Source organism: Tenrec ecaudatus, chromosome X (genome assembly GCF_050624435.1).
Source record: "Tenrec ecaudatus isolate mTenEca1 chromosome X, mTenEca1.hap1, whole genome shotgun sequence".
Classification (NCBI taxonomy): Eukaryota; Metazoa; Chordata; class Mammalia; order Afrosoricida; family Tenrecidae; genus Tenrec; species Tenrec ecaudatus.
In genome coordinates this window covers 52486015-52508937 of record NC_134548.1, presented here as the reverse complement: position 1 = coordinate 52508937, position 22923 = coordinate 52486015, and the positions used below count along the sequence as shown (strand labels likewise).

The 22923-nt window shown below is 37.1% G+C and overlaps 1 pseudogene; it reads right to left on the bottom strand.

The window, feature by feature from the left end:
• Window positions 1–1309: 1309 nt before the first annotated feature.
• On the bottom strand, window positions 1310–2545 carry LOC142433375 (BCL2/adenovirus E1B 19 kDa protein-interacting protein 3-like pseudogene; annotated as a pseudogene).
• Between the last annotated feature and the right edge of the window lie 20378 nt (window positions 2546–22923).

Here is a 22923-nt window from a genome sequence, read left to right as displayed (position 1 = left end):
ATTGTCCCAATGCACCATGGATTTCCACAAGATCAGAGTATCTTCTGACATCCACCTTGGTATTTTATTCTCTCTCTCTCTCTCTCTCTCTCTCTCTCTCTCTCTCTCTCTCTCTCTCTCTCTCTCTCTCTCTCTCTCTCTCTGTTTCATGGCCTTTTGCTTTCTTCCTATATGATGTTATTGATGTCATCCCACAACATGCGTAATCTTCAGTCATTAGTTTTCAGTGCATGAAATGTCTTCTTGAGATGTTCTTTAAATTCATATAAGATATACACAAGGTCATATTTTGTGTTTCATGTACTTTTTTTAATTTTCTTACACTTTAAATGGAACCTACATATGAGTGAATGATGATCTGTTTTATAGTAGACCACTGTCTTTTTTTCTGCGTATATTGAGCTCTTTATCATCTCTTTAAGGAAACATTGTGTCTGGATTAGAGTGTGGACATCTAACCAGAAGGTAGACAGTTTGAATCCACTAGCAGCTCCATGGGAAAAATATAAGGCTGTATGTTCCCATAAAATTTACAGTCTTGGAAATCTTAAGGAGAATTCTAATCTGTCTTTAGGGTCACTATGAGTTGTCATTAACTTGGTGGCAGTGGGGTTTCATCTCTTTTGACAGATGAAGTTGATTTGATTCCTATGTATTTTATATGTTGAGGTACATGTGCATAGTCACCATTTATGTTGTTGAAAAGGGACATTTGCGATAATTATGTCATTGTATTTTCAAAATTCTATCGTGATATTCTCCAGTATGGTTTCTATCACTCAGATGGTGTTTTCCAAATACTGCTCCTTCCTCTTTATTTCCAGCTTAATTTTTGTTTAAAATATTTTATATTTATCAGGTTAATTTTTACTTGCATGTTGTTACTAAAATTATTTTCATTTTCTATTTTTTAATAACTATAAACTCAAGTTTAGGGAAGCTTGTCTTTGTCTTGGAAAATCACCACAAAGTTTTATTATCCTTTGCTAATCTGACATTTGAAGAGAGTGGCAGTTATCTTGCTGCAGTATATTTATACCATAAATGGTACAAGTTTAAGTCTGGTGGTGACTAACAAGAAACAATAGCATTATTGACAAAATTATAATCTACTGTGGCACTTGTAGAAAAGAAGGCTTTTCAAATTTTTGAACAGCAAATTCTATAAGGAAAATGTCTCACAGGCCAAAAAGGGAATGCCTCCACAGATTTCAAATGAAATACTGGATTTTGAGTTACTGGAACTTGGATATGTAAAAATAGGGTGGTAGTTTGTGTCATTGCTACAATGGTCTCAAGTTCAAATAAACTATTGTAACAATAACACCACTTCGAATGTCACAAGCATTCTCAGGGACTTTTCTCTTCTTCGGTAGGTACTAGCAGATGTGTTCAGTCAGTTTCTAATATAAACGGTTACCCCTAAAGCCAAAACGTGGGACATAAGAGAGACGGAATGAACACCCTAAAAAATTCCATGGAGAAACTACTACCTTCCTTCAGGACTCCACTTTTTCCTCATGCTTAAAAAGACAGACTATGTAGGGTGCCTGAATTAGAGCTATTTAAGTGGAATGGGCTTAGGTCTACTGGATCAGTCAGATCCACTCTCCATTTTTCTTCAAGACCTCAATTTCTTTCTCTCCTTCTACAGCTTCTTCTGTCTGAGAGCTATAGTATCTGCTGGTATGCATTTATACATCCAACATTAATTTGTCCATCTTTTGTGGCAAAAGGTTGTTACAGTTAGAACTACTTCTTGAACTACTTCATCCTGATCTACAAAGAATCTTCTCTATGTCATCATTGTGGATTGAGGGTGAGGAAGGAATATGTTCTAGCCTCTCATTTTTCCCATTGCCATTGCTGGTGCTATTGACACCAGCTCCACCCAGAAATCTGATCTCAGAGATATCCCTCAGTTTTCCTCCCCTCTACAGTCAACTGCCTGCCCATCCCCCAGCACTTTCCTATTACTAGCTTTCATAATAATATCACTAGTAATTATCAATTCACCTTAATTGAATGTTTGAACAATGTCAGGCTGAAGAAGCTTGTAAAATTCTTCAATTTATTTAACATTGGCCTTATTTGAATGATAATATTTGAATAAGAGTTGTATTGGTTATATTAACTGCTGTTCTTTGTAGTCTTCCTTGTAGAAGCTTTGTATTTCAAGATCAATCTTAAAATGTTCTTTCTTACAATGATTGTACTGTCATTTTTCAATTTTTCATCCCCAGCATAGTAAATCATATGATTATCTGACTCAAAATGGCAAATACCAGTCTATTTCAGCTCATTAATGCCTAAATATCTATCTTTATGGCTTCCATTTTATTTCTGACAGCTTCCAATTTTCCTAGGTTAATACTTTTTACATTCCATATTCTGATTAATATCCTGAAAGCTTTGCTCCACCCATATCATTAAGGTAGACTTTACATGGAGGAGGGAGCTCTTCCCTGTTTGTATTTTTAATGCCTTCCAACCTGAGAAGCTCTTCTTCAGCCACTATATCACCAAATGTTCCACTGCTGTTCATAAGGTTTTCACTGACTAATATTTCTGCAGTGGACTTTCTCTTTCTTTTTCCTAGTCTTTCTTAGTCTAGAAGCTCGAAAGAAACCCGTCCATCATGAATGACCCTGCTGTTACTTGAAATATGAGTGGCATAGATTTCAGCTTTAAAGCAACACACAAGCTATTACAGTGTGACAAATTATCAGACAAGTGATGGGGCAATGAATATAGATAACAATATTTTTTTCTAGTGGAGAAAAATGCACTAAAAGCTACATATTTAGATGACCTTTTAGGAGACAAGATTTTATGCTCACTGAACTTTAAAACTGCATATATATATATATATATATATATATATATATATATATATATATATATATATATATATATATATATATATATATATATATAATATATTCTAAAAATATTCCTCCTTTTGTTCCACAAGGACGTTCAAGTTAGTCAGACCACATATCAACTTTTGCTTGGGGAAATGAGAGCACTGTAGCAGTAACACCAATATAACCAGGCTGATTGTAGGATCTCTCTACCCACTATTACATTTGAGGAAATGTTCATCTGATATTGAATGCCATAAAAATGCTGTAGGTTTACTTGATGGATGAATTTCATGCAATTCATCTCAGAACATGACTTCCTGTGTTTTCCATTAGACATCAGTCATTCCTCTTAGTTTTTTTAAACAATTTATTAGGGGCTCATACAACTCTTATCACAATTCATACATATACATACATCAATTGTATAAAGCACATCTGTACAGTCTTTGCCCTAATCATTTTTTCTCCTCTTTTCTTTTTTTACATTTTATTAGGGACTCATACAACTCTTATCACAATCCATACCTATACATACATCAATTGTATAAAGCACATCCATACATTCCCTGCCCCAATCATTCTCAAAGCATTTGCTCTCCACTTAAGCCCCTTGCATCAGGTCCTCTTTTTTCCCCCTCCCTCCCCTTTCCCCCCTCCCTCATGTGCCTTTGGTAATTTATACATCGTTATTTTGTCATATCTTGCCCTATCCGGAGTCTCCCTTCCCCCCCTTCTCTGCTGTCCCTCTCCCAGGGAGGAGGTCACATGTGGATCCTTGTAATCAGTTCCCCCTTTCCAACCCACTCACCCTCCACTCTCCCAGCATCGTCCCTCACACCCTTGGTCCTGAAGGTATCATCCACCCTGGATTCCCTGTACCTCCAGCCCTCATATGTACCAGTGTACAGCCTCTGCCCTATCCAGCCCTGCAAGGTAGAATTCGGATCATGGTAGTTGTGGGGGGGGGTGGAGGAAGCATCCAGGATCTGGGGGAAAGCTGTGTTCTTCATCGGTACTACCTCGCACCCTAATTAACCCATCTCCTCTCCTAAACCCCTCTATGAGGGAATCTCCATTGGCCGACACTTGGTCCTTGGGTCTCCACTCTGCACTTCCCCCTTCATTTAATATGGTATATATAGATACATATACACACATATACACATACATACACATACACATTTTAAGCCAGATATACTGCTAAAAAAATCTGTCACCATTCAGCTGTCATTTTTGCTGACATTTTTCTCTCTGGAAGCTCTGATCATGGCTTACTATGTAGAAGCTGTTCCCTCCCTGCTATGCACATCTCCTAAGAAATGTTATTTGTCTACCACACTGACTACATTTATCAGCAGAAACAGCACTTCCTGACCTATGACAGTGAACATTCGCTATCTCATTTTATACCCACATCTAGATTTAGATACTCTACTGCTTCGTACAAGATCTCCATTGTGGTCTGTAGTACGTCACTATGGCAACACATCACTACATAATCTGATATATCTAGGTCAATGGCTGATGTTTTTGTATTCACTTCTATCTTCATATCTGAATAGGTTATAAATTTTATGACATGTCTAAAGCCTTTCAACATCCTCCACTGGAATAACTCCCAGTAAACATTCTACAGATAATATTTCCTATATACACTTCATTAAATCTGGCATTCACCTTTAAATTTTACTACGTTTCAGCTCATGGTTGTTTTTGCTGTTAGATGCTATGGAGTCAGTTCCAGACTCATGGTGACTAAATGCAGAATATAACAAAGTCTTGCCTGATCTTGTGTTATACCTCTGACTGTTATAATCCATAGGATTTTCATTGACTGATTTTTCAGGTCTCCAGGTATTTTTTCCTTGTTTATCTTAGACTGGATGGTCTGTTGAAACTTGTTCAGCATCATAACAACATGTAAGCCTCCACTGACATAGGTGATGACTCTGCATGTAGTGCATTGGCCAGGAATCAAACCCATGTCTCCCACATGAAAGGTTAGAATTCTACCACTGAACCACTATTAAACCTTCCAAATCACTGGCATTGGCTTGACACTAACTCATAGCAATCCTACAGGACAGAGCAGAACTCTCCCCTTTGGGTTTTCAAGGTTAAAAATCTATATTGGATCAGAAAGCTTTATATTACTCCTTTGAGTAGCTGACAGATTTGAACTGATGAACTTAAGATTAGTAGTCCAACAGGTAACCCACTGTGCTCCCAAGGATGCCTGAATCACCACCCAAACCAAAACCAAATCACTGCCATTAAGGTGATTGCATATCATAGCAACTGGTATGAGCCAGAACCACCACTCAAAACCAAAACCAAAACCAAAACCAAACTCACTGTCATCGAGTTGATGCTGACTCATAGTGACCCTACAGGACAGGGTAGAACTGCCTCCATGACTGTAACTCTTTTTTTTAAAAAAATCATTTTATTGGGGCTCGTACGATTCTTATCACAATCCATATATCCATCCATTGTGTCAAGGACATATATACATTTGTTGCCATCACCATTCTCAAAACATTTGCCTTCTATTTGTTCCAACAAGCTGAAATTTATGTTAGAGATCAATGATAAAGATTAAGTGCAACAGACAAATCCATAAAGAACATTCACATTTGTAAACTTTAAAAACACTCATATAATTATCAATCATTTTGGAAATTATATATTTAAATCTGAACAACAATGAAAATACTACCTACCAAAATCACTTCATGCAAATTAAGAAGTCTCTGGAGGGATATATAGCTCCTAGATGTGTTTTTTATAAAATTAAAAGTATTGAAATTAATAAACCCATACCTTAAGAAGAGAGAAAAATAAATAATTTTATGAAATGACCATGTATGATATCATATTAAAATTTATAAAGCTGGTGGTGTACTGTGGAGTTTATTATATTTTTAAATTCATATTTTATAGAGTAATTCTCAATAGTAAATCATCTTTTTGTAAGACATGGGACCTAGTTATTGCTAAGGTTCCCTACGACAACAAAAAATTAATTTAACAGTTTAAAAATAAGGTGGAAGATTTCTCTTGATGATCAGCAAATGAGAAAATTCTTTGACTTTTCTGTTTCCTCCTAATGATTAGTTTACTTAGCACTCATGTTGCAATTTGTTGGCATATAGAAGGTGTTAAAATATAAGTGAAAATAAGATAAAAACCTTTCTTTTTTTGAACAAAAATATTCAAATGTGATATGGGCTCATAAGTAAACTTTCAGTAAGAAGTAACCTAATAAGCTACTGTATACATACTATATACAACAAGTGGTACAGAATCATTAAAAATTGATTATTACACATTAAGCCACAATGTGAACCTACTATAGGGTATAGCTTTGTGGAAATGAAGATTCCAGTCTTTGGTTCCATCATCTGTATTTTGGTTTCATCTCTGTATTATTTCCTCATGAGGAAAATATGGATCATTATTCCATTTACAAGGTTTATCCATGTTGTTATTTGTATTGGAACTTCATTTCTTCTTATGACCAACTAAGTATTTCAAATCAGGAAAGTATTGTATCATTTCAGTATACTTATTCAATATGTATTCTGAAAAATAATCCATGAAATTGGATTATCTGGGGCACCAGTATTGGAAAAGGACTCATTAACATCTTGCAATATACAGATCAATAACCTTGCTTCCTAAAAGCCAAGAGGACTTGAAGCACATACTGATGACAAGAAAAGACTTCAGGCTTCAGTATGTATTACAGTTCACTGTAAATATGTGTGTGTGTGTGTGTGTATTATATCTGAACCAACAGACAAAATCATGATAAAAAATAAAAATATTGAAGTTGTCAAGGATAGCATTTTTGGGGGGCCACAATTAGTGTTCGTAGAAGCAGCAGTCAATTGTGCAACATTGCTGTCAAAGAACTCTTTGAAGTCTTAAAGAATAAGGATGTCCTTTTAAGGTCTAGATATGCCTAACTCAAGTCATGTTATTTTGAAGCACCTCAAATGCATATGAAAGCTAGACAATGAGTAAAGTCAGAGAATTAACCCATTCGAATCATGGTGTTGGTGAAAAATATTAACGGTGCCACAAACTGCTAGAGAAGAACAACCAAATCTGACTTGGAAGAAGTACAGCAAGATACCCCTTAGAAGCGAGGGTGCCAAGAATTCATCTCATGTGGTTTGTACATGTAATTAGGAGAGAACACTCCATGAAGAAAGATAACTGGTAAGACAGAGTAACAGTGAAAAAGAGGAAGATGCTCAAGGACACGGATCAAAAGAGTAGCTGAAAAAATTGGGCTCAAATCCAATGTAACACTTAATTATGAGGGTGGCACAAGACTGCACATAATTTTGTTCTATTGTATACAGGATTGCTATGACTGGACAGCACTTAACAGCAACAATATTAACAAGAAATCCATTTTTAAAAGAATATAAGAGATAATGTAGTAGTTATATAATTTAATGTCAACTTGATAGATAAGTGTAGGGGTGGAGTCTAGCCTGTCAATCAAGTCACAACATGATGAGGCGTCCTTGTGGGTGTGGCTTCTCATGAGAATTCTGGGAACTTCCCCTCTCTCTCTGCCTTCATGTTCCTGTTGACAGACCATGCAAGAGCCTCTCGCTGCCTCACCTTCCTGTTAAAGAGCCACATAGAGAGGAGAACCACATTTAGAGACCTGCCAGAGATTTTCCAAAGCCCTTCGTTGTTTCCACTGCCATTTGATCCACAAAGCTTTGGATCCTGAGATCTTTCTCTATTTTACATCATTGCTTGTGGCTGCATGAGTCTAAAGAGGGATTTATGGAATAGTGTCACACTTATGGACTTGATCTAGACGGGGCTGGGATATTTTCTCAATATACAATTGCTTTTTGATATAGCGCTCTCTCTTACACATATGAGTGTCTCTGGATTTGTTTCTCCAGTCAACCTGGCCTAACACAGCTAATAAATTAGTTCAGCAAGTTTGCAGGACACAAGATCAATATAAAATAATTAGTTGTACTTCTATGCAATAAAAGAATTTCAAAATAAAATTCACTACTATCCAGTTGATTCCTACTCATAAGGACCCTATAAGACAGCATTGAACTGAGTCTGTGGGTTTAAATATTTACTAAAGCAAAAATCCTCATCTTTCTCCCACAGAGTAACTGATGGTAGCAATGAAAAAATCACAAAATTAAATCAAGAAAACCCTTCAATATATAATAGCATAAAAAGAATAAAAGTAATTTTGAAAAATAGGATAAAAAGCAAAGGATGGGAAAATATATCATGCTAGTGGCAGTAAACAAAAACAGGAATGATAATATTAATTTCTGATAAAACAGATTTTAAGGTAAAACCTAGTGTAATAGAAAGAATAATTAAAAGAGCCCTGGTAGCATACAGCTTATGAGTTGGGCTGCCAACCCCAAGATCAGCAGTTTGAAACCACCAGCCTCTGTGGGAGAAAGATAAAACTTTCTATTGTCATAAAAAATTAAAGTCTCTGAAACCCACAGGGGGAGTTCTATCCTGTCCTATATGGTCTCTATGAGTCAGAAATGATTTAATGACAGTGAGTTATAAAGAGTCAATTGAACAAGAAGACATAATCTTAATGAATATTTATGTACCCAGTTAAAGAGCTTCAAAAATCACTCTCTTACAGAGTTAAGGAGAGAAATAGACAACTCTAAATAATAGTAGGTAAGATAAACTAGTCAGGACAAGAAATGGGAGTAATGATACCAGGAGGAGGAAGATGGGGAACGGAGGGGGGAAGAAACCATGGGGGGGAGACATGAAATTAATAATAATGTATAATTTATCAAGGGGGCATGAGGGTGGGAAGGGGAGAGGTAGGGTAAAAAGAGGAGCTGATACCAGCGACTCAAATAAAATGTAAATGTTTAGAAAATAATTATGGCACCATATGTACAAATATGCTTGATACAAATTGATGTGTGGATTGTGATAAGAGCTGTAAGAACCCCCAATAAAAGGATCTTAAAAATGATTAAAAATAAAAATAAAAAAATAACATTAGGAAACTTTAATATACAACTTTCCATGAAGAGTAGAACAAAAAAAGAAGCTCAACAAAGACACAGAAGAAGTAAAGAAACACAATTAATTGACTTGACCTCATACACATATACAGAGCACTTCATCCAACAACAATACAACAATACAATATATATTCTTTTCTGATACAAATGGAACACTCTCCAAAGTAGACCATATGTTAGTCCACAAAGCAAGCTTCATGATATAAATATACTATCAACCATATGAAAACACACAAATAGCAGAAGACAAAATATATGACTGGGAACCACTTAAAAGTCAGAGATTTAAGTGCATCAGAAAAACTCACAAAAGTATAAAAAGAGAACCGCTTCTAGATTGGGAACATTTTTTAGGAATGCCATATCAAACACTGGGCTAATCTCTAAAATGTAAAGAAAACTTCAGCACCTCAACAAAAAAAGGCAAACAAATCCCACTTAAAAATGGACAGAGAAGATGAAAGTACACTTCACCGGGGAAGACATTCAAGTAGCCAACAAACATGAAGAAATGCTCAAAAACTTTAGCCCCTCTAAAATTACAAATCAAAACAACGACCTAGAACCTGACCCCAGCATTGACAGCAAAGTTTCAAACAATAAAAAAAGAAACGCTGGTGAGGATGTGGAGGGTCTCAACTCTTCCACACACCGCAGGTGGGACTAAAAATAGTGCAGCCACTGTGGAGCGTATCCGGGTGCTTCCTCACAAATTGCATTTCTTTTCAAACCCAAAGAGCCAAACGCCCTGGCATCAAGTCCATGCTGAGTCATAGCGACCCTCTGTGGGTTGCAAGACAGTAACTGCTTACAGGAGTGGAAGCCCAATCTTTCTTTTGTGGAGTGGCTGATGGTTTTAAACTGCAACCAAGCGGAGTAACCACTAGGCCCATTTTTATGATTTTCTGTTAAAATTTCAACTGTGATTTTTCTCTCTTATTTTGCTATTGTTGTTGGGTTTTTCTTTTCTTTTGTTTTGCTTTTTTGGTGTATTTTCCTGTACATGAAATCCAGGATAAGTAAGTTTATAGAAATAGTAACTGGATTGATCATTTCTTGGGGTTATTGGGGGGAATTTTTTTTTAAATCAAGCTTACTGTCATCAAGTCGATGCCAATTCATATGCTTGATACAAATTGATGTAAAAGATAGGGTAAATCTGCCCCTGTGGGTTACTGAGGCTGTAACTCTTTATGGGAATCCTCATCTTTGTCCTGAGAAGTGGCTGGTGGTTTTGAACTGCTGATTTTGTAGTTAGCAACCCAGTGCATAACCACTACACCACCAGGGCTGCTTGAGGGAATGGGAGAGCTAATAATGAGTACAAGGCAGAAGAAAATGCTCTAATATTTATGTGGTGTTGATTGTCAAACTTTTAAAGTATGTTTAAATGACTGAATTGTATTATAGATGAATTATATGTCAGCAAAAAATGTTAAAAATAGCAACAACAAAAACTTTGGAGCAGAACTACCATGGGACCTAGTAGTCTCTCTTCTTGGTATATGCCCTAGAGAAATAAAAGCTGAGAAACAAGTAGATATATGTCTATTCATGCTTATCACAGCATTATTTGCAACAGCAGAATGATGAAAACAATATAAATGCCCACAATGGACTGATGGATAAACAAATGTTGGTACATGCACACAATGGTTGTGTTAGTTTGGGTAGACTAGAGAAACAAATTCATAGACACTAATGTGTATAAGAAAGAACTTTATATTAAGAAAGCATCCCGGCCCAGTCCAGATCAAGTCCATAAGTCCGATATTAGCCCATCTAGCCGATACCAATCTATAAAGTCCTCTTCAGACTCATGCAACACATGCAATGATGCTGAATGAAGGAAGATCACAGGCCAGTGGGTGAGAAGTATTATGGATCCAGTGGTATTGTAAGCATCTCAGCGCTGGCAGGGTTTTCCATGTGGCTCCTCCACCTCAGGGCATCAGTATAGTTCCATGAGTCTTATCAGCTGCAATGTCTCCCAGGGAGTGAGCTGAGAGAGTGTCTCCTGCCTCCAAGGAGGAACACCGAAGTTCCCAGAATCCTCAGGAGAAGACCATGAACCCAGAGAGGCCTCATTGGCTATGACCTGATTGACAGGCTAGACTTCATCCCTTCACTCATAATCCTCTCAAATTGACAACAGATTATATAACTACCACAATGGTATACTACACTATACTCAAAATTGATAAATCTGAGAAACACCTCGTAACGTGTATGAACCTGGAAGACATTATGCTGAATACAATTGGTGAGTCACAAAAGAACAAATGTTGTATAACACTATGATTGTTAAATGTCAAGAAAAGGTTTTAACAGTAAAAGAAATGTTCTTTGATGGTTTCCAGGTTAGAAGAGAAGGTTGAAGTTAGGTCACAGGCTAGATGTTAGAAAAGTGTTAACTTGAGTTTAACAGAAGGCAATAAAATAATAAAATAATTTGGAATTTGAACAAGAGAGTGAAAAATGTACACTGTAAATTACAAAATATTGTTGATATAACACTTAACTAAGTGTAAATGCCTCCTGTGTTCATTGATTTAAAGACATACTGCTTTTATGATGACAGTACTTTCCAAATTGGTCCATGGAAGCAAATAAATTTCTATTAATATTGGAACTGTCTACATAAATTAAAAATTGGAAAAAAATTCTAAGCAAGGTAAAGAATCCAGAATGGTCAAATAATCTTCAAAAGTTAGAAGAAAATCAGAGGAGTCACAATTTTATGTTTCAAAACTTGCTACTAAAATATAGTAACAAAACAATGTGGTACTGACATACAGACAGGCATATAGATTAACAGAATAGAATTGAGAGTCAGTTCTGAAATAAACCCATACATTTATGTTCAATTGATTACTGACAAGTGTTTAAAATCTATTTGTTGTGATCAATTTTAAGTGTCAACTGGGCTAGGCTATGGGTCTCAGTTATTTAAATAAACACCACTTGTTGTAATGGAGTAGTTATGCAAGGTTAAATCAGTAGGCCTTGGGGTAGTATAGATTATTCTTCGTAATATAATGTAGTGCAATGTTATTACTCTCCATCTAATGCAATACAATGTAATTACCTTCCATAATGAAATGTGATGTGCATTATTTATGTAATTAAATCAATCAGTTGGGGTGAATCAAGCATGGGTGGATAATAAATTTAATCGCTTCTAAACAATAAAAATACTATTGTATAAACACACACACACACACACACACGAATACAGAGGACATGTGAGTATCCTCTACAAGTAAAAGAATGCCAAGGATCAATGGCAGATATTAGAAACTAAGAAAGATGTGCAGAGAAGGAATTAATGCTTGAGATCCTGATTTTGACCTTAAGTCTCCAGAACTCTGGGAAAATAAACATGCATTCTTCAAATAAACTGACTTGTATTATTTCTGTCACAGAAGAACTATGCAATGATTACATCAGTCAGTGTCCTCAAGCATAACAATGATCATAAAGGTGGCATGGAACTAGGAAATAAATCATTATAATAAGGTCTCTAAGAGCTAACAGCAGCAGTAGCAGTAGCAGGGTAGTTGTTAGAGGCAAATCCTCTTCTAGAATTTTGATACTCAAAGTGTGTTCCAGGGACTTAGATACATTGGTATCACTTGAGAGATTCCTAGACATGCAGAACATTGGTCTTGATCCCAGGTTTGAAGAATTAGAATGCAGTTTAACATGAATTTCATTGGAAATTCAAGTGCAAATTTATATTGAAGTAGCATTAACCTAGATGTCACAGGTAATTTGTATTTTTCAATCTTTTCTTAACACATTTGATACTATGAATTTCTCATAATTTTATTAGCACAAGTTCTAAAAACTAAAGATTCCAACTCAGAGACAAGAGAACAACGAGTGGTTCAAAACCAGTGGAGGGATGGGATGGGAAGACTGGTAGGGAGTGACCAAGGTCAAGATAACTGAGAGGAATTACTGAAACCAGAATGAAGGTGGAACATGGTAGTGGCACAGGAGGAAAGTGTAGGGAAATAGAGGAAAGGAGTAGGAGACAAAGGGCATACATAGAAGCCTAAATACAGACATGTACAAATGTAAATATATTTATGAATATGGGGAAAGAGACCTATGCACATATATTTATAGGTTTCGTAGTAAGGTAGTAGGTGGACATTGAGCTTCCTCGTATGCATTCCCTCAATACCAGAGCACCTTGCTCAGCTAAACGGTCATTTCACGATACCCACCTTCCGACATGATCGCTGAAGACAGACATGTGCATAAGCAAATGTGATGAAGAAAGCTGATGGTGCCCAGCTATCAAAAGATATAGTGTCTGGGGTCTTAAAGGCTTGAAAGCAAACAAGTGGCCATCTAGCTCGGAAGCAACAAAGCCCACAGAGAAGAAGCACACAAGCCTAAGTGAACACGAGGTGTTGAAGGGATCAGGTAGCAGATACCAAAGAACAAAACCCATCATTGTGTGATCACCTTCCCCACACAAACGCTGAAGATGAATGTGTGCATAAGTAAGTGTGATGAAGAAGGCTGATGGTGCCCGGCTATCAAAAAGATATAGCGTTTGGGGACTTAAAGGCTTGAAAATAAGCGGCCATCTAGCCCAGAAGCAACAAAGCCCACATGGAAGCAGCACACCAACATGTGTGATCAGGAAGGACTGAGGGGACCAGGTTTCAAGCACCAAAGGCAGAGGGGGGAAAAATCATATCATCATGAATGATGGGAGCGCATGATGGGGATCCAATGCCCATGTGTAGACCATGAGATCCCTTGCAGAGGGGTAGTAAGGAGGAGATGAGTCACACAGGGTTCAGCGTAGCAATAATGAAACTCACAACCTTCCTCTAGTTCTTAAAGGCTTCCTCCCCCCAACTATCATGATCCCAATTCTACCTTGCAAACCTGGTTAGACCAGAGGATGCACAGCGGTACAGATGGGATCTGGAAACACATGGAATCTAGGACAGATGAACCCCTCAGGACCAACGATGAGAGTGGCGATACCAGGAGGCAAGGGGGGAGGTAAAAAGGGGGAACCAATCACAAGGATCTATATATAACCTCCTCTCTGGGGGGTGGGCAACAGAAAAGAGGGTGAAGGGAGACGCCAGGCAGTGTAAGATAAGATAAAATAATAATTTATAAATTATTAAGGGTTCACGAGGGAGGGGGGAATGGGGAGAGAGGGGGAGGGAAAAAAGGAAAATGAGGAGCTGATTCCAGGAACCCAAGTGGAAGGCGAATTTTGAGAATGATGAGGGCAACAAATGTATAAGTGTGCTTTACACAACTTATGTATGTGTGGATTGTATGAGCCCCAATAAAATGATTTAAAAAGACAAAACAACAAAAAAACCTAAAGATGCATATATATTTTTATTTAGACAGAATTCAAAATTTTAACCACTCTAAAGCATACAATGCATCATCTTTGAGCATTTTCACAATGTAGAGAAGACTATTGAGTTTCCCCATCTTATTGACAGTTTATAAACAGGATGTCTTTCTCTAGTGATAGTTCTTTTCTGATGATTTGTCCAAAGTAAATGAGCTAAAATTTTATCATCTTCATGTCAAAGAATAATTCCGGTTATATTTCTTCTAAGACTGATTTGTTCATTCTTCTGGTGGGCCACAATATACTAAATTTTCTTCACCAACACCACAATTCAAAAGAATATTTTTCTCTGTTACTTTTTTACATTTAATTTTGTATGCATATGAGGGTATGGAAAAGACCATGCTTGGGTCAATGTGCCCTAGTTATCAAAGATTATTTGTGTTTTAAAACCTTAAAGAATTTTTACAGCAAAATTTCCCAATGCAATACATTGTTTGATTTCTCAACAGTGGTTTTCATGGGCAGTGGTTGTTGATCCAAGTAAAATGACCATTTCATTTCCCCCCAGTTACAATACTGTTGTTTAGTGATCCAGTAGTGAGGGTTTTCGTTTCCTTTATATTCAGGTCTAATTTGTACTGGAGGCTATAGTCTTCAGTCTTCACCAGTGTTGTTGTTGTTGTTGTTGTTAGGTACCATCAAGTTGGTTCCAACTCATAGCAACCCTCTGAATAACAGAGTGAAATACTGCCCAGTCCTGTAAGTGCTTCCGATTTTCTTCATTTTCAGCAAACAAGGTCCTGTCATTTGCATACTGCAGGCTGTGTGATGAGTTTGCCTCCAGTCCTACTGCATGTTTATCTTCATATAGCAGACACGCTTAGGTTACTTGTTCAGCATACAGATTAAATATGTAAAGCGAAAGAATGAAGCCGATACGCACCTTTTCCCATTTTGCACTGTAGAGTATCCCTTTGTTCTATGCTAAAGGCTGCTTCTTGACCCATGGACATATTCGGTATGAAGACAACGAAATGTCCTTAGCTTCCTATTCCTCCCAATGTTAGCTATAACTGCCACATAGTCAAATACCTCCATGTAGTCTTTGATCTACAGATAAACATCTTTCTTGTATTCTCCACTTTGAGCCAGTATCCAGCTGAAAATAACAATGATTTCCCTTATTCCATGTCATATTCTGAATTGAGCTTGAACTTCTGGAAGTTCCTTGGTACTATAATGAAGCTGCAACTGTTTCAGAATTATTTTAGCAGACTTTTGCTAGCATGCGATACTAATAACATTGTTCATTTCCGGTCTGCTCACCTTTCTTTGGAATGGTCATGAATTTGTACCTCTTTCAGTTAGCTGGCCAGTAATTGTTTTCTATTACTTATTGTCATAGCCAAGTAAGCACTTTCAGCATTGCATCGGTGTGTGGTAACAGCTCAGTTAGCATTCCATTAATTCCGGTAGCCTTCTTATTCACCAATGTTTTCAATGTTGCTTATCTTCCTTCCTTTAGTACCAATGATTCTTGATCATATATTATCTCCTGCTGACTGGTTCGGTGAGATCTCTTTTTGGTGCTGCTTACATCGCTCATTGTTTTACCCTTTGAATTCTTCGGAATGCAGCGCAAAACTACAGTTCTTTCACCTTGAAAATATTGTTCATTGTTTCTTCTGTTCAATTCAGCCAATTTAGGCTCAAGAGCATGTTGCCAAAGTTTTCCTGACCATTATATTTTCCTATTTCTGTCTTTTAAATAACCTTTCATTTTCTTCATGCCTACTGTCCTTACTATCCCCTCATGATTCTAGGTTTATATAATTAGTGTACAGTGCATCAAATCTATTTTTCAGTGATCTCTAGATTGTGGGGGGATATACTCCAGGTTGTACTTAAGGCTTCATGGACTTGTTTTGAGTTTAAACTTGCACATGATCAATTGATGGTCTATTCCATAGTTGGCCACAGACTTTGTCTTGACTGATAACATTGAGTTTCTCCATCATATCTTTCCATTAATCTGTTCAATTTTACTCCTGTATAGTCTACCCAGAGAAGTCCACTTGTTTATTTGTTAATTATGTTATTGGGGAAAAAGTGTTTACAAATAAAATTTGTTGGTCTTGTAGAAATTTATCATTTCCTCTAGCATGATTTTTATCACTAAGGTCATATGTTACAACTAGTAGTTCTTCCTAGGTTCAAACTTTCACTAGAAATTATCATTATATTTTAACTGCATATTTCACCAATTTTAGGCTGAAGCAATACATAAAATCTTTAATTTCTTCAATTTTTGTTACTGTATTTGGTGTATAAATTTGGGAAAAGGTTACATTAACTTATCTTCCTTGTAGGTATATGGAGGTTATCCTATCACATGCACTACTGTACTTCAGGATGGTTCTTTTTAAAAATCATTATATTTGGGGCTCTTACAGCTCTTATAGCATTCCATAAATCAATTGTATCCAGCACAATTGTACATTTGTTGCCATCATCACTTCCAAGACATTTTCTACTTGAGCCCTTGGTATAAGCTCCTCTTTTTTTTCCTCCCATCCCCCAAGCCTCATTAATCCTTGATCAATCATATATTGTTATTACTATTTCATTTATTACACTGCCTATTATCTCCCTTCACCCATATTTCTTTTATTCATCCCCTTCAAAGGCGGCTATATATCCAACCTTGTGATGGGTTTCCCTTTTCTTGCCCTTCCCCCTCCTCCACCACCCACCTACCCTCATGATATCGCTCCTCACATTAGTGTTCCTGGGTGGGAGGGTATCTGTCCTGAATTCCATGTGTTGAGAGCTCTTATCTGTACCAATGTGTATTCTCTGGTCTAGCCAGATTTGTAAAGTAGAACTGGGTCATGGTAGGGGAGGTGAAGAAGCTTTCAGGAACTAGAGGTATGATGTGTGTTTCGTCAGTGCTATACTGCACCTTGGTTGAATTGTTTCTTCCTTATAACCCTTCCGTGTGTGGGGGGATATCCAATTGTCTAAAGATGGACTTTGGGTCTCCACACCAACCCCTCTCCTTTGCATTGACAGATCTGTTTATTTGGATCTTTTGATACCTCATCCCATCGATACCTCATGATCACACAAGTTGGTGTGCTTCTTCCATGTGGGCTCTGTTGCTTCCCTGCTATATGGCTGCCTGTTTAACCTCAAGCTTTTAAGACCACAGATATTTCACCTTTTGATAGCTGGACACCATCCACTCTCTTCACTACATTTGCTTATGCACCCATTTTATCTTCAGGGATTATGTCAGGAAGGTGAGTATCAAAGAATGCCAGGTTATCAGAACAAAGTGTTCTTGTGTTAAGGGAGACCTTGAGTAGAGGCACAAAGTCCATCTGCTATCTTAATACTTGACATATAAATATATGTACATTGGTCTCTATCCCTTTCATTATAAATTAATCTATTTACATATATACATGCTTATGGCTATAACTCTATAAATAGCTTTTGCTTTCTATTTACTTCCTCTATTTCCTCACCTTCCTCCTATTCTACTATCATGCTCACCCTCCACATAATGGTTCTTGATATACTTTTTTTAAATTTATGAATGCAACATATTTCATTCTCACCATAGCTGATCATACGACTGTTTGATTCATAACGGCTAATGCAAATTCTGTTCTGCAAATGACTGTTATAAATTTATCTTCAAATGCTCATTTTCAATTGTGATGACTTCCAATTTTCTTTGATTCACACACTTCACATTTTGATTACTATTGGATATTTACTGCTTTTTCTTTTCTTTTTATTTATGCCACATCAGCAAATAAAGGTCTTGAAAGCTTTACTCCGTCCATGCCATTAAGGTCTACTCTATTTTGAGAAGGTGACTCTTCCCCAGTGATATTGTAAGTGCCATCTATCCTAGGGACAACCTTCTGCACTGTTGTTGTTAGACATTAAGTCGATTCAGACCCATAGAAACCACATGTGTGCAGAGCTTAAACTTTTCAAAAGCAGCCCACCATGTCTGTCTTCTGAGGTGACGCTGGGTGGGTTCCGACTGTCATCCCTTGGTTAATAGTTGAGTGCTTAGTAGTTTTATCACCCAAGGACTTTCAGCACCACATCAGAGAATTTTCTGGGCTTTTTTCAATGGTTAATTTACAGAAATGCATCGTAAGGCCTTTCTTACAAGCCTATCTTAAGTGAAAGTTCTGCTGAAATCTATTTTAAATGAAATCTATTCTAAATCTAAATCATATTTAGAATATTGTTAACATAGCTCTGCCATCGTAGAAACATGTAAGCCACCATAATATGACAAACTGATAGAGATGAGTGGTAGGCACACATATTAGAATGGCTAAAATAAAAAACAATACTGATGATACCAAATATTAGCAAGGATGTAGAGAAATTGAATATTTCATGCATCGCTTTAAAATACTTTACATATTGATAATGTAAATTGATACAACTACTCTGAAAAGGTCCTACAAGACTAAATATACACTTACCATACAATTCAGTATGTGTAAAATTATCATAGAGAAATAGAAACATATATACACACAAATCTTGGTTTATGAATAGTAGTATGATTCTTAATATCCAGAAGGTGGAAACAACTCAGGTGTCCTTCAATAGTCTTATTATTAAAACAAACTATGATACATCCATACTATAAAATAGTACTCAGTGGGGGTCTGAATAGAGACTTAAAGCCCATCTGTAGACAATTGGACATCCCCTTACAGAAGCATCACAAGGAAGGGATGAACAAGTCAGGGTGCAGGATAGCACCAACGAAACACACAACATTTCTCTAGTTCTTTAATGCTCCTCCCCTCCCACTATCATGACCCCAGTTCTATCTTACAAATCTGGCAAGAACACAGCATATATACTGGAACAGGTAAGAGCTCTTGAAACACAGAATTCAGGACAGATAAATCTTCAAGAGCAATAATGAAAGTAGCGATACCATGAGGGTAGTGGGGGAGGCTGAGGGTGAAGTGGGAGAAAGGGGGAACCAATCAAAATGTTCGACATACAACCCCCCCCACACACACACATAATCTCCAGGGGGACAAACAACTGGCATGTGAGTGAAGGGAAACAGTGGATGGTGTAAAATATGAAAATAAACATAATTGATACATTATCAAGGATTCATGAAGGTTGGATGGTAGGGGAGGGAGGGGAAAAAAGAGGATCTGATACCAAAGTCTCAAGTAGAAAGAAAATGTTTTGGAAATGATGATGGCAATGTATGTATAAATGTGCTTAAAGTTAAAAAATTGTCTTTTAAAGTAAAAAAAATAGTACTCTGCAATGGAAAAGAATAAACTATTAATAGACACAATACCTTGAGTGAATCCCCAGAGAATTTCTGCAAACTGAATGATGTCAAATCCAAAAGCTACATGCAAATTGATTATAGTTATATGGCATTATGAGGGGGAGAGGAACTATAGAGATAGTGAACATATCAGTGGTTGTTAGGAGTTGGGGGCGTAGAGAAGATATAATTATAATGCAATTGCAGGAGAGGTTGGCCAAATTGTAACATATTCCTTGTTTCACACTTTCATCACGTCTTCCTCCATCCTGCCTGTTTCTTAAAGAAGAAACATGTGTCTGTAGATTTACCCCACCCCCACCCCTAGCATGATTTAAAAAAATACAAATTATTCTTCAAGTTATGTCTGGTTTCTAGCAAGCCCACTTATTAGTCTGTTCCTATTATTTTAAAAAGCAATATACCAGTTAAGCAATGGAGATTAAACTCCATAAATAATTTATTTCATTGTAAATATTAAAATATTTAGAAAATTATACAATGCACTTGCTTCATTTTCTCAAAAATTCTGAAGGTTGTATTCTTCCAGCTACATCCTTGCAATTTAACTTCTATCACGTGACCAATCACAATAAGTAGTGTAACACAGATTGAGTAGTGCTGCGATTCCCATTTTACCCTTGAGCACAGAGAAGAGCAGAAGAACTTAGTCGGGTCCCTTCTGACATTGGCAGCATGCCAGGTACCTTGGTAGAGACCATAAGTGCACTAAAAACAAATTCAAGGATGCTTTCTTGACAAGTAAGCAGGTGCATGCTTCACTGCTTTTCCTGGGTGAGAAACACATACTTTTTATTTCCTTAATAAGTTTGGCACTCAGGCCTCCACCTTTACCTCCTCCAGTCAAATTGTTATCAGTTGTATTCAGCATAACTTAGTCTTAATCAATTACCTTAGAGACACGTTAATATCTAAGGAAAGACATGAGTGAGATGGTAAGAAATATTGTCATGTGTCATAATTTTTGTTGTATGTCTTTGAATAGATTCTGACTCATAACAGTCCCATATGAAAGAGTAGAACACCCCTGTAAGGTTTTGTTGGCTGTAATCTTTATGGCAGCAAATTGCCGGGTATTTTTCCTAGAAACAGTATCTTAGCAGCCAAGTGTTTAACCATTACACCACCAAGGCTCCTTATGATAAGAAATATGGGAAAATACCCCAGAGAATCAATAACAACTGTCATCGTAAGCAGGGCTCCAGAAAACGAAGAGAATTCCCTAATGATATGCTGAAGAGGAATACTGAAAACACTGTAACAACAAATCTTCGTTGTTGCTAAAGGCCATCGAATCTAAACACCACCCAGTCCTGAGTTTCTCTTGAGCCCATTGTTGCAGCCCCTGTGGTACGGTCATACAGTAAAATAGTACTCGGAAACTGAAAGGGATAAACTATTGATGTACACAGCAACCTGAAAGAAGACTCCTCAAGGGTCTTCCTCTTTTTCACGGCCCTTCTCTTTTACCAAGCATAAAGTCCAGGGATTAAGCTTTCCTGACAACATGTGCAAAGTAACCACGAGACTAACTCCTGCTACTCATGCTTGTAGGGAGCAATCTGGTGATAGCTCTTCTACCAGAAATCTGTTTGTTCTTTGGAAATCCATGCTACTGTTAATATTCTTTACCAGCCCCATAATTCAAGTGTATCCATTCTCCTCCAGTCTTCCTTGTTCAGTGTCCAACTTTCACATGCAGAACAGGTGATTCAAAATACCATGGCTTGGGTTAGGAACACTTTAGTTCTCAAAGTGACTTCCTTGCTCTTCAACACTTTAAAAGATCTTGCATAGCAGATTTACCAAATGCAATGCGGCATATGCAATTGATCTCTTCACTGCTGCTTCCATGAACACTGACGGTGGATTCAAGCAAGATGAAATACTTCACAACTTGGATCTTTTCTCCATGTATTATGATGTTACCTATTGATCCAGGTGAGAGGATTTTTATTTTCTTTACATTGTTACAGTCCACGTTGAAGACTGCAACCCTTAAACTGCATCTGCAAGTGTTTCACGCCTTCTTCACTTTAAGGAAGCAAACAGTTTTTCTTTATATATTGCAGGTTTTCAGAAGCCAGTGGTTCTCAATCTGTGGGTTGTGACCCCTTTGGGGGTCGAAGCACCCTTTCACTAGGGTCACCCGATACATAACAGTAGCAAAATTATAGTTATGAATTAGCAATGAAAATCATTTTATGGTTAGGGAGTCACCACAACATGAGGACCTGTATTAAAGGGTCACCGCATTAGGAAGGTTGAGAGCCACTGTTATAAGCCTTCCTCTGATTCTGATACCACATTCTTCTTCATGTAGTCCAGCTTCAGTGAGTATTTTCTCAGCCTACAGATTGAATAAATGAATCTGGTGAAAGGCAGTACCCCTGATTTTAAACCATGCAGTATTTCCTTGTTCTATTTGAATGCATGCCTCTACACCAGTCTTTACAATTGAGTTATATTTTAAGATGAAGTACTTTTAAATGGTCACAATATCCTTATATATATAGTCAGATGGTGCCTTAACCATTAGTGACGATCATTGTGGGAAGCAAACTACATAGCATGCTATCATTTTAATGACATTCAAATTGTTGCCAGAGAATCCGTAGGCTTCGGCCACTGCAGAGATAGGTACATGTCTTAGAAGAATATTGTTGTTAACCACTGTCAAGTTGTTCCCCCACTCGTGGTGATCCATGCACAGCAGTCTAAAACATTTCCTAGTCATGTGCTGTCTCTATGATCTATTGTGAATCAGACCATTATGATCCACAAGGTTTCAGTAGCTGGTTTTGAGAGTTGATCACAAGGATTTTCATGTTACTCCGTGTTAGTCTGGAATTGCCACTGAAATCTGTTCAGCATCATAGCAACATGCAATCCTCAACTGACAGACAAGTGTATTGGTTGCCGAAACTGAACACAGGTATCACAAATTGAAGGCAATAAATCTACCACTTAACTACCATTGCCCTCAGTTGCGGAAGAACCAATGCCCTTAAATGCATTAATTAATGGTTGGCACATAAAGAAGACTCGGTGATTAACCAAAGGTCAATTGAAGACACCTCAGACAACTTCATTTTAAATACCTAGGTGATTCTCAAAGGTACAAGAGAATGGTAAACTCTTTTATTGGGCATAAAGCAAAGGGAATTTTTACTTAGATAGGAAGGAAAAGAAAATCTGGAAATTTTCCTTCCTTCTACTTTTCTCCATTACCTCATATACCAAGAGTTATAAGTTTTTAAACTGAAAAAAAAAAAC